The sequence below is a fragment of the Strix uralensis genome, chromosome 36, assembly GCF_047716275.1.
Source record: "Strix uralensis isolate ZFMK-TIS-50842 chromosome 36, bStrUra1, whole genome shotgun sequence".
In the NCBI taxonomy this organism is placed as follows: Eukaryota; Metazoa; Chordata; class Aves; order Strigiformes; family Strigidae; genus Strix; species Strix uralensis.
The window spans coordinates 1,165,589-1,176,602 of record NC_134007.1 but is presented as its reverse complement, the minus strand read 5'-3'; the positions used below and the strand labels follow the sequence as shown (position 1 = coordinate 1,176,602).

Genomic DNA, 11,014 nt, shown 5'->3' with positions numbered 1-11,014 from the left:
ATCCTGCTGGCCACAGGCAGTTTCTAGTCAAAATGCCTCTATGGTAGGTCCCTTGATGTACCCCTGTGGGAGCACCCATCTCCTCACCTGGGGGTTCCAGCTGCTCTTTGCCCCAGGCCCTGCCTCGGCCACGCTGGTCCCACAGTGCAGAGGCCATGACAGAGCTGCCATGTCAGGGGAAGCCCTGGGCTTTTGGCTCATAGAAGTGAGCCTAAGGTGACCACAGGTCCCTGAACATCCCAGCCAGACCAGGGAGGATCGTGGCCTGTGGATTATCTCCCCCAGTACGTAGGAGGCAGCTCTACTCCCCAGTGCCCCAGCACAGAGTGCAGAGCCATTTTCTGGACACATGGGGCTGGGATTCCCTCTCCTCATGCTCTACCAGGACCCGTCTCCATGGGCTGTTCCTGCTGCTTTGCAGACCTGTGGCAGCCCTGGGCCCCCATCCTCCTCCTCCTGGACGAGCTCCTGGCCTGGAGAAGGCCCCATGCAGGCGGCTGCTCATGTGGGCACATTTCCATGGCAGTGGAAATTTTGCATCCCTCCAGTAAAACAGGTGCTGCTGAGAGCTGAGCCAGTGTCCCTTTCCCTCAGCTGGGGTTTCACCTGCCCCAGCGCCCATGGGCAGAGAATCCTCTCATGCAGGAGCCAGGCCGGGAGAAGGGTTTGACACCTGCGCAGGACCTGGCGCCCAAACTGACAAACTGCCCTCCCTGCTGCCGCTGGTGGGTCTCCACACCCTGCCAGCTCTTCTCCAACAGGCTTCTCTGCCACGGGCTGGAATGTGCGTTGGGTGTCTGTAACTGGATTCCCTGTGGGGAGCAGCTGCAGCTCTGCAGCCTTGCAAACAGCAGGATCTGGCCCTGGAGCACAAGCGGGGAGGAGGCAGATGTTGGCAACATCCTCTCCTATTGCAGTGTTGCCCCATTCCCTGCTGGGAGCTTGTCCACCCCTGGGGTGACCCTGGGGGGAGCTGAGGGGAGCTGGGTGGAGATGAGGTTCACACATCCCTCTGCCCCACACCCGGAAGCCTTCTTGCTGGCAGCCCCCATGGGAGACCAGAGTTCCCAGGGCAAGACCCCCACGCTGATGGGTGACATACATGGGCATTGCAAACACAGCCTCCATCCCCTGCAAAACTCCCACTGGGATAAGCTCCAGCCCTGTGTCTCAGAGAAATAAGGTCTAAAAGTGAAGTAAAGAAGAAGAAGGAAGTGTTATCTTCTGGACACAAGATGGTGGACGCCTATGGGTGGTATGGACTCAAGGTGCCCCAAGTGGGGACTGGGGAGAAGAGCCCAGTGCCTGTTCCATGCCACCTCCCCACCAACTCTGCCCTCCCACAGGTATAAGATCTCTCCCTTACTCTGGCAGCTGGTAGAGGTTTGCCTCTTCCTTCTTGGAGAAAGAAGCCCCAGGCCTGGGTATGCTGGAGGGGGCAACACCCCTGAGCAGAAGGAACCTCTTTCATGGCATTTGGGGACCTGAACAGTCTGGCCCTGACGGCTGGCTCCATTCTCTGCAGCCAAGCAGAATTGTCACTGTGCCCCAGAGTTGTGGGTGCTCCTGCAGCTTCTGAGGACCTACCTGAGGGGGGTCGCAGTGAGACCCCAACCCTCAGCACTGCAGCCCCACACTGGGCAGAGCTCAGCTGTGGAAAGCCCATGGGAGACCAGCCTTATTTCTCTGAGTTTGGGCTCACCATGCCCAGGGTCTGGGCACCCTGAAGTGAAAGTCCATGCCTCACATCCCAATTTAGTTGCCAGTGTCTTGCTGGGGAAGCAGCCAAGGCACCATCTCCTGGCTATCGCCGCCTCTGCGTGGCTGTGGACAGACCTGTGCCTCTCCGATCCCACCAACACAGGTTGGACGGAGACACCAAACACCCCAGGAACAAGAAGTGGGCACCGGCCCTACCAGTCCCTTGGCAGGGCTGTGCCTGACCTCAGCCTCTCTGGGTTCCCTGAGCTGAGGCTCTGCTCAAACCAGTGGTGATGGTGGAAGGAGAAGGACCTAGAGACAGGGTTGGGGTAAGAAATGCGTCTGCTCCAGCTGGGAGTCCCACAGCCCTGCCAGGCTCATCCAGCTCTGACCCTGCTACCTGCTGGCACAGAGGAGGTTTCCCATGTGGTATGGGATCTCCGCCTGGAGAAAGGACAATCTCAGACCCTCACCCCTGGGAAGCCACCAGGGCAGTGTGTCCCTGGTCCCAAAGGACACCTGGGCTGGACCAGCACACTCACAACACATCTCTCAGTGCAGCAAGAAAGGATTCCTAGCGTGCTGCTGACATCTTTCCCCTCCCTGAGCTCTCCCCACAGAGGAGCACACTCTGCTGTCAGCGTTGTCCCTGGGTGGTGGGGGTCTGTGGCACAGGGCAGTGACCTGAGCTCAGGTCCAGCACAGCCGCCCTCTTCTCCTCCAAGAGGGGCTCAGCAGAGGCGGCACACACAGCCCTCCCACTGCCCTCATCCCCTCGCAGATGAGCCCTGGGTGGGCAGCACAGGCCCTCAGGGCCTGGAGAGGACCAGTGCCTGAACTGCAGCCCACACCTGCCTGAGGCTGGGCAGTCAGGGTGGAAGCACCTCTGGAGATGCTGGGGAGTGAAGCCAGGACCTCCCCCATGCCAAGCAGATGCTCGGCTCCATCCCTGTTACACCTGCCAGCAGGAAAGACCCTCTCCTCCCATGATGTGTATGTGACATCACAACCCTGTTTGGAAGTCACACTGTGAGTTGGTGACCTTCCATGCTGCACACCTGCCGACGTGGAAGTCTCGGACACATCTTAGACGACGAATTTGATCAAGTTAATGCCACTTTATTAAAGGCTACACAGCAATTTATACTCTATCACAGGCTTCACGCGCCGCTATCGTATTGCTAATAGGCTAAAGCTACCTGTTCACTCGTCTTTCTGCCCTCTATGATTGGTCCCAGTGTGGTTTCCACGTGCTGCTCTCCCCCCAGGTAGACCCCCTGTTTTCGACATTCCAACATCTTTATCTCTTGGACAGGAATGCAGTTTCTCAGGCCATCTCGGCCTTGTTTATGTCCTTGAACACAGCTGCAGCTTGCTGTTACAGTGAGGCCCCTTGGTCTGGATCGCTCACAACATGCCCGTTGTTCTCCAGCAATGCCACAAATCCCCCTTTTTGTTTTTGAGCGATCCAGACCCCCCTGTGTTCCTGTGCTAAAAACATTGCACTGACAGTCCTCTGCAGGGCCCTTTGCAGAAGGCCTATAAGGCAAGGCAACATTAAGAGCACAGTCACTACAATCAAAAGGACTACTCCGACAGTTCTGACTAATTATATCAACTAACCAGATAATCCCCAACCTTTAAACATCCTTGTCAGTCAGTCCAAGCCATCATCTTCTGTTAAGCGTTTGACTCCATCCTTCAATTGCTGAATGCTTTTAAAAATAGATTCTGAATGATCGGATAGATTCATACAGCACATTCCTCCAAATTCAGCACAACCATGTCCTTGCGCTAGAAGCAAAAGTCAATCGCAGCTCTATTTTATAACGTAGCATGTCTAACACGATCAGCATCAGTTAAAAGACCACTTAAAGCCAAAGAAGTAGCATTAGTTTGTTTGCTAAGCCAAAACTGCAGTGGGTTCGGCCATGTATCCACAGGTATTTCTACCAAGCATGTAGAGAATGGCTTTTCAGGGCTTGCGGTGGTATTTGGTTGTGAGACCACCCATCCTTCACCCTGAGGCAGGTTCCAATACAGGCTGAACACACCGAGCAGGAACCCAGCGAGAGCCAGCATCTGTGAAAACACAAACATAACCCTTGCTCCAAGTTAATATCTCATTCGGTTTCTGTTTCATCTTTCTTAACTTCTTTTTTCCAGGGTTGCACCCATCGACTCGGAACCCATCTAGTGCCGGTGTCGGTAATAACGCAGGCATAGCCTCGACCCGTCATTTTTAGTTCCACAGGTCCTTTCCACTCTCCTATAGTAACATCTTTGTACTGAGCAAAAGCACCATCTCCACACTGGCTTATATCAGATTTCAGACCCATACTATGTATTACAACTGATGGTTCCTCCCTATCACCTGTGAGCCTTAAGTAATTTAACACATACACCGCTTTTGCAAGTGGTTCTGCAGCAGCCAAGACCTCTCCCCCTTTTTGTTTTTGCAAAAGCACTTTTAAAGTTTTGATGCGCTCTCTCCACTATGGCATGCCCCGTGGGGGAATGTGGTATACCTGTGATGTGACACAGAGTTGACTAAAAGGAGCAAATTTTCGAGACGTATAGGCTGGTCCATTATCAGTTTCACGGGTCAATTGAAATAATTTCCCATATTCCCTGGCGCATTCCGCCCTACCGCAATGGTAACTTCTCACAGCTTAGTACTTTTTCACAGTTCAGTGTTGCAGCTGTCCGCTGTTTTTGCCTGCCACGTTGGCACAACTCAGCAGTTCCTTATCTATCTTCTGAGGCCTGTTCTTCATCAAACCCTTGCTGTTTCTTAGAGGCTGTGCAAGGCTGACAGGCCAATGCCTCCCACATCTCCCCTTTCTTTGTTTTACAGCTGCACCTGCAAGACTTATTTCAAGACTTTATCAATTAAGGGTTAGGCAAACTTCCAAAAACACAGCATACTTAAAATAGTTTCACAGAAGGCTAGAAACAATACAGCAGTTACAGTTACTAGGTAAAAAAGAGTAAGCTAATTTCAGTACCCATAACTAAGGGATATGACTAAATACCACAAAAATAAACAGTAAGGAAAATAGGGAATAGCACACTTACTTAATGGGGTACTAACATCCAGATCCATAATTGCTGGGGAACCCTGGATGCAGCGAGAATTTAGAGTACCCTTCCTCACAAACCGGAAATTCTACGCAATGCGTCCATCCGTAGGTGAGGCATCCAACATTGCCGCAAGCAGGTCCAGCCTCCAAATCAACAGGCCAAAATAACTGGCAATTTTCTTTGAGCAGAAACATCTGATCTCATCCTCCTTTTGGGTTCCACCCAGAGCCTGGCCACCACTCAGGGGGGAAACCAAGGGAGTTTCTAATAAGGTTAAACACTTGAGTTCTTAATTCTCAATATTGCTAAACAAAGAAAGTTGAATACACACATTCTTATAGCATTTCATCCTTATTAATAACTACATTTTGTCTAAGCTACATCTTTCACTAGTGACTAGTAAGCCTATATATGTCATTAAGGAGTTGCAATTACTGTCAGCATTTTCTCTTAAAAGTGTTGGCAACTGCAGTGTGATTAAGGACAGAGATAGTGTATTTTGTCCTACTGCAGTAGCAAGCATTACCCATCCATTCTGCTTAAATGGTCAGTTGAAGAGATTGTGAACTGTTGGCACAGGGGTATTCACAGCACCCACAGCCGGCTCCTGAGTGTTCGCCAAGAGCTGCCTCTCACGCCTCAGGTGTGGTTGTACACAGCTTGCTGGTAGCCACCGCGGAGTGTGACCTGTGAAAACAGAAGCATAAACTCTTCCCCAGGTTATTAAAGGATGTGGTACTTCCAAAGTAGCACTTTCTAGGTTTTTGTTAACAGTTGAGCCTTGCCCTGGACTTCTTGTTGATCTGGTATCTGCGACGAGAAGTGACGCAATATTGACGGCACCTATTTTAACGATCCAAATGAAGCAAAGGGACTGACGTCAGATTGCCATAATTCTGAGGAGTGAGTCCCCGAGGGTTGACACCACTGGCTGTTGAAGAGAGAGAGAGTCCTTCTGGCATTCAGGGCAAGTTACAATGATGTCTTCAGCCTGAGGCCTTGATAAAGAAAACTGGTTTTGTATTGCCCTGATATTTTGGTGGAAAAATGCATGTGAAAGCTGTGCTTGCTGTGTTTCTGAGATGGCATGAGCTACGCAGTGGAGTTCTCGTTTCGCTTTCTCTGAAAGTACTCTGGGTGATGTCAGTGAAGGATCTCCTCACAAAATATCGAACAAGCTATGCAGATCATCCTTAGTTAGGCCCAACAACAGCTGTATCCAGTTTATGGCTCCTAACAGTTTCTGTAAATCATTTAAAGTCTTAACATCAGTTTTAAGTTTAAGGTGTTGGGGGACAATGGTCTGCTCACAAATTCTCCACTCCAGGTACTGCCATGGTGACGATCTCTGTACCTTTTCAGGTGCTATTTGTCACCTCAGTTGAGATACTGAGTCTTTGGTTAAAGCAAGAGGCTTTTCCATGATCTCCTGTGTTTCTGCTGCTATAAGGATGTCACCCATATAATGATATATAACAGCCTGGGGGACCTGCATTGTGGGACTATTTTTTATGCCTTATGGTAAAACAACCCAGTGGTACCGTGTTGCAGGTTCACTAACATTAATACTGGGAACAGAGAAGGGAAATTTAAATGCATCATCCGGATGCAAGGGAATGGAGAAAAAATCAATCTTTCACATCAATTATTACAAGATGCCAGTTTAGGGGAATCAATATGTTGGAGATCATGTAAAAGTCACCATTTACCTCTTTAAAATAACAAACACCAGGGGGTTCTCAGGACTGGTGGTAGGTATGACATGTAGGTACGATATGTCCTGCACTTAACTGTTCATGAATTAAATCATTAAGGTGGCACAACTTTTCCATTGGCAAGGGGCACTGGTCCACCCACACAGGTGATTCTGTTTTCCAAGTCAGTTTCAGGGTGGGTTGTTCTGCAGTGGCAATTAAGACAAATCTGATCCAATTTGAGTTCCCCATTGAGCCATACAGTCACGACCCCATGATGTAGCAGGGGTTTCCAATATAAATGGATGAATATTTGCTACCCAGTTTTCTGGGCTCCTTACATGAATGAGATCTTCGCTTTGAAATGTTACAGCATGACCACCAACCCTGAAAAGCACTCGCATTACCCGAGCTAACAGCCAATCTGCTCGCAGACATTACAGTCACATCCGCACCAGTATGTAAAATGCCTGTCAGTGCAACAGATTCTTCTGCTTTAGTGAGGTTACATTTTATCAGAGGTCGACTTTGTCTCCCTGTCTGAGCTCAAAATACTTGGGGAGTACTTGCTGATCCAAATCCTAAGTCACCCCAGCCTCTCGGCATACTATTAGGGGGAGCTGTAGTAAAATAAACAAGCTGAGTAAGTTTTGACCCTTTTGTTACTGAACATGCGTCTATGACCTCTGGTAAAACGAACAACCCCTGTAAGGTTGTAGATGATTTTTATGACAATACCCTTCTCAGATAGATGGTACAAAGGTGCACTCTCCCCACAGAGTATGCACCTAGAGGAGATATTTCACCTATGACACTTAAAACACTTAGCCCAAACAAACCGGCAGCACCGATGACCCAGCGGGTACTATGGCACTCTGTCAAAGTCTGCAGTCCGCAGCTGCCGCTGGGCTGCGTCTCGCACACGCAGAACAATCACACAAAGAGGCCTCTTACACTTATTACTCACAACATAAAATGATAAACGCTGCAAACATCAAAACACTGTTAAGAATATATAAAGCCATTGCTTATTGATTATGTGGTGTTGGCAGACAAGGAGCACTGCATCCCACTGTCAGCAGCTTCTGTAAAAACTGCTGCTTTTGGCGGGGGCGGGGGAGGGGGGCAGGCCGAGAGCGCGGTGCCGGTCTTGGCTGCAGGCGGTTAAGAGACTGAAGTCTTTCTCAGCCCACTCATCAGCACCATCATAAGTAATGTTAATGATAAAACTAAGAAAGTCCCAAGCCCCCCAAGCCTCAGGATTAACATCAATAGCGGCATGTAGTCTAGCAATAAATTTTGGATAGGGCTCCGTGGGCCCCTGTCTTACTCTTTTAATGCTGGCGCTGCTTTTTCATCATGTACGGCTAGAAGCGTTTTTGAAGCCAATTCTTGGGTTAACTGTAACACTGGGCTAGCAAAAGGGCCTGTGCCCATCAGCATTTGAGCTTGCACCCCATATAGAGGGTCTCCTCGCTGACGGGGTGTGGCTGCCGCAGTGTTGCAGGCCACTTGCCAACGTTGGAAAAATTGCAATTGTTGGGAAGTTGACTTACTGAACTAGTACATGGTGATTTTAACTCATATTCCCCATACACTAATTCAGTAACCCAGCACATCCCCATCATTTTCCGATTTCAGGCCTCCCACTCATTGCCTTGTGAGGTTACTGTTACCGGAAACATCACTGGTCCAAGATCATTAAACTGCCCCTCTATTATAGCATCCTGAATAACTCCCCGCCATTGGTGTGTTGGATTACCATTACCACCCGCGCATTGCAGTGCCCCCCCTCCCATTTGAGCCGATGATGGCAGCGGCCCGATAGCCACCATTCCCCTGTGACCACCCCCCACCCCCCCGCCCCGGGTCGCGGAAGAAGGGGTTAAAAGGAAGAGGGGGAGGCGGCGGTGCTGTTCAAGTTGCTCTAATTTTCTCGTTAGTTCTTGCAGGTGTTGATCTTGTAAATCATAACGAGATTGTTCCTGCACCGACCGGGGTGTCGGGGGCGAGGACGGGGGCAGGGCTGGGCAGGCGCCGTCCTCTAAGGAGGAAGCGGCGGTGGCGGGGGGGTCGGGTGGGGGGTGGCGGTGGGAGCGAGGCGGGGCCGTGCGCTCCGGTGATTGATCTTTTGGGCTTGAGGGAGGGGAGTCGAGCTGGAGTAAATCTGTTGATTTTTGCTTTTGATTTTCCTGTTGCACGGGTACTGCGTGTGAAGCGTCCCCGTCCCTCCTTTTAGGAGCCGCCTTGGGGAACAGGGATCCCACGAACGTCCCAGCAGTAGCGGAATCCTGAACGCCAGCGCGTTCTGCCTCTGCTGACAAGGCAGCGAAAGCGGAGGCGGGGGTCTGCCGTTCCGCTTTCAGTTCTTTCAGAGTGTCTAGGACCAATCTCCACACGGTGGAGAGTTTCCTACTGTCTTTAGAACCTGAACTAATGTCGTTCCACAGTGCCGCACCGATCTTTTCCCAAGTAGCTGCTTCAAAGGCCGCGGTCACTGAGGGGATTAGTCCGTGCTGCCGAGCCCACAACAGCAACTTCCTCAGGTTCCCCTGATAAGATAATCCTCTCTTAGAGAGTATATGTTGGAGGAGCTTAACCACTGCCGCTTCTTCATTACCCAGTGTGGACCCCATCTCCTCCCCAGCCGCTCACCTGATCAGGGCAAGATTCCTGATGATTGCACGCTTATCTTCCCAGGCGCCGGGGCAGCGCCTGCTACGGCTGCTTCTACCCCCTCTGGACCTTCTTCTCTTGCTCGGGCAAGCACCAACAGGAGGGTCCCAATTCCCCAGGGCTTGAGTCCCACGTATCTTCGATGAGGCTCCCTCGGGTCCCTGTTCGGGCACCAGTTGCCGACGCGGAAGTCTCGGACACATCTTAGACGACCAATGTGACCAAGTTGATGCCACTTTATTAAAGGCTACACAGCAATTTATCACAGGCTTCACGCGCCGCTATCGTATTGCTAATAGGCTAAAGCTACTTGTTCACACGCCCTTCTGCCCTCTATGATTGGTCCCAGTGTGGTGTCCACGTGCTGCTCTCCCCCAAGGTAGACCCCCTGTTTTCGACATTCCAACATCTTTATCTCTTGGGCAGGAATTCAGTTTCTCAGGCCGTCTCGGCCTTGTTTATGTCCTTGAACACAGCTGCAGCTTGCTGTTACAGTGAGGCCCCTTGGTCTGGATCACTCACAACATGTCCGTTGTTCTCCAGCGATGCCACAAACACCAGGGAAGCCACTGCTGGCACTTCTGTCCCGACCTGTGCCCTTGCAGGAGGGAGGACCTGATGCAGAGGGATGTTCATGTGGGGCCCCAGAGGTGTCCCCCTGTGCTGTGTATCTCCCTGCTGCTCTCCAGAGAGGAACATGTCTGTGTTTCATCAAACAGCAGGGGGCAAAGGGGACCAAGAAACTCTGCTCAGGACAGTGTGTGACTAAACAACAGTGGGGCCCAAGCGCCACAGGGGATGATCCTCAGCACAGCTTTGTCAGCTGTCTGGGGAACATCAGAGGTCTGGCTGTGACAGACCTCTGGAGAGAGGATGCTGACATTTGGGTCTCAGTTCCAAAAAGTGCCTCTCCCTGGGACTGGGGGGACAGTGGCTTCCCCATGGGCAGTGTGCCCTGGTCTGGGAACTGAGGTCGAGGTGAAAGACAGGCATGAGGAGGGGAGCAGTCTGTGCACCACTGAGAATGACAAAGATGAGAGGGACAAGGTCTTTACAGAGACCCCACAGAGATGAGGTCCCAGTCCCTGTGGAGCAGGGAAGGAGGCACAGCTGGAGACCACCCCAAAGAAGCCCTGAATGGAGACTCTTGCCCAGGAGGAGGCTGGGGCTTGTGATGCTGGAGGAAGGCTCATTCTAGCCTCTAGATCTGCAGCTACAGCGCATGGGCAGTGCTCTGGCAAGAAGGTAAGGAGCAAGAAGGGCCAGGGCAGTCTGGAAGAAGGCAGATGGTCTTTGCAAAAATCTAGGGGGAAAAATCATTGCTGAAGCCCAGGGCTGAACCAAGGACCTTTAGATGTTCAGTCTAATGTTCTCCCAGCTGAGCTCCTTCAGCCCTGCCCCAGCAGCCCATGTCTCTTGTCCCTGCAAACTGTCAGCTCCTTGTGCTGGGGTTGGGTGCTGTGCAGGGGTTCTTGGTAGCAGGGGAGGCAGCTACAGCAGTGGCTCCTCTGAGAAACTTCTCGAAGGTCCTTTGGCTCCAAGTCAGATCCGCATCTGGCCAAGGCCAAACCAGGTAATGATGGTGACTGAACCTCTGATAATGTATTTAAGAGGGGAAACTGGGAGGAGAAGTTGGAGTTGTGAGGAGGAGTTGTGAGTAGAGCACCTGAGAACCTCTGCGAACACTGAGGTCAGTGGAAGAAAGGAAGAAGAAGCGGCTGGGGACCGTGTGTGCCAGTGCAGAGAGCCCCCCTGCAGCCCATGGTGAGACGGCAGGGCCACCCTCTGCCACCCATGGAGGTCCACAGTGGAGCAGATGCTGACCTACAGCCTGTGGAGGACCCCACACAGGAGCAGGC

General features: G+C 51.5%; 1 pseudogene; it reads right to left on the bottom strand.

Moving 5' to 3' along the window:
• The window catches only part of LOC141937026 (scavenger receptor cysteine-rich type 1 protein M130-like), a 115,514-nt pseudogene that overhangs the window by 66,172 nt on the left and 38,328 nt on the right, over window positions 1–11,014 (bottom strand).